Here is a 2,213-nt window from a genome sequence, read left to right as displayed (position 1 = left end):
GAAAGGGTGGGATAGATAGCTTGTCCTGAATATGTAAATCCCTTCCTCTTTGTGTGAAATCCATAAGAGACAAGTTGGAAATCAGATGAATTGGACCCAATGGTGCTCTGCAGTTCTGTCATGCACAATAGGATACCATTTATCTTGTTGTCCCTTATAACAGAGCAATATATTCAAGGAGACACCTGAGGATACAGAAAGTAATTAGATTTATGTGTATATGGATTTAGAAATATTGACAATTAAGAGCTAAAATGAGAAAAACAAATGTATTCAAGGTGTGTACAATTTTTTTTTCTGTATAAAATAGCCTGTTAAAAAGGTAGGCACATGGTGCTCGCTTCAGTAGCACATATACTAAAATTGGAACGATACAGAGAAGATAGCATGGCTCCTACACAAGGATGACACCCAAATTCGTGAAACATTCCATATTAAAAGAAAAAAAGAAAGGAAGAAAAAAGTAGGCACATGGCTATTGTCTGAAAATATATAATTGGAAGAAAACTAGGCAAATATATGAAGTTATATTTACAAGTAAAATCCAAAAGTACTGAATTATATATTTGGGCTAAACCTTTTACAGAAACACTTCAGAAAATAGAGATAACACTGACACATGCATGACCATTGAGAACGTCATAGTGCAGGATACCTGAAGCAAGAAGATGAAACTCTAACAAGAAGACAGAATGCAATGAGTATTTCATTCAAAAATTGAGTTTGAGAAGGGCTGAATAAGAACTTGGTAAAGTGGTTTTAATCTGAATTTTATGACTTAGCTTAAGTTTACCTTGCAGATTGCCTGCTACTGTGTAAAAGAACAGTGAAGGAATAAAATCCACTCCTTAAATTATTTGGCACAAGCTATCAACTCAGTATTTATTCATTATGTGCTTTTATTCTTATAATCCTTCAAATAAGTTATTAACCATTGTATTTTATAGATGAGGAAATAGGCTCACGGTAAACCAAGAGATGGCCCTTCGTCACTAAGAAAGACGAACCCTCCCAAAATATTGGGTTTTGAGGATTTGAATCTTCCCTCCCTACCTTACATTTATATCAAAAACAAACAAACAAAAATAATAATCATCTACTTAGGAAAAGTTGAATAAGTTGAGGCTTTTTATAAAGATTCAGCAGCAGTTTCCATAAAAGGTTGTTACATGTAAAGTGAAGAAAGACTTCACTGAATGAAATACCATTGTGTAACCTCAGTTGTTTTAAACTGAAAATGGTAGGAGAAAATTTTATTCATGTAAAACAGAATTTACATTGCTATGTAGAATGGGAATATTTTAGCAAGCACTATTTGTCACACCCAGATTAATGGGATTTAAGAGAAAAACTAAGAAAGAGTCCAAAAGTTGACTATGTAGATTCCACCTTAAACCTGGATGAGTAACCAGAAATATCTGAGAATAGTCAAGAAAATGAGTGGGCTGTCCTGTGAGATGCCTGTGTGCAAAGAATCAAGTGTGACTAAAATATCTTATTCCCAAAGACCACAAGTCCAGATGTGTCAAGCCCCAAACACTCATAAATCCTCAAGAATGCAGAGAGGAGAGCACTGTAAATGATATTGTCCGAATTCTATTGACTCTATCATGGACTTCTATCTGGGTCCTAGTAAGAAGTACCAATAAAAACAAAACAAAACAAAACAAACAAACAAACAAACAAAAAACTGTTTTGCTACCACTTTTAGCACATGAAATAACACAGGCAACAAATGCTTCTTAGTTTTCTAAAATGACTTTATACAAAAATATAGACCCTCCAATGTTATTTTGTCAACACCATAACTTCATAAGCAATAGTACTTTATTACAAAGAACCCTGCTCTAGGCTAGACTCTCAGGGGACAATATCAACAGCATGTAGCTGATGCTGGGCAGCTATGGGTATGCTCTGAAATCCAGCCCAAGTGGCAAAGAGCACAGTAGCAAATCATGGGCTAAAATAGACCTTGAGATGTCCAACTATGCTCCTTCATGGCTGCAACCTCAAGTCCCAAAAGAATCCTGTAAAAACAAAACAAACAAACAACAACAACAACAACAACAACAACAACAACAAAAACACAAAGAAGTGCAAAATGAATAGAGTTTGATTTCAGAAGAGGAGCATGTTAATGTATACTTCTTGACTTGTTTTTCAATCAGTATATGATATTGAAAACAAAGAGACAATAGACAATTGTAGTTCAG

General features: G+C 34.6%; 1 non-coding gene across 1 annotated transcript; it reads left to right on the top strand.

Moving 5' to 3' along the window:
• The first annotated feature begins 333 nt into the window (after positions 1 to 333).
• LOC118595065 lies at positions 334 to 439 on the top strand. Its single transcript, XR_004946443.1, has one exon. It is a non-coding gene; the product is annotated as a U6 spliceosomal RNA (small nuclear RNA).
• The last annotated feature ends 1,774 nt before the right edge of the window (positions 440 to 2,213 follow it).

This window comes from Onychomys torridus, chromosome 13 (assembly GCF_903995425.1).
Source record: "Onychomys torridus chromosome 13, mOncTor1.1, whole genome shotgun sequence".
Classification (NCBI taxonomy): Eukaryota; Metazoa; Chordata; class Mammalia; order Rodentia; family Cricetidae; genus Onychomys; species Onychomys torridus.
The sequence above is the reverse complement of the archived record's forward strand: the minus strand, read 5'-3'. Positions and strand labels throughout refer to the sequence as shown.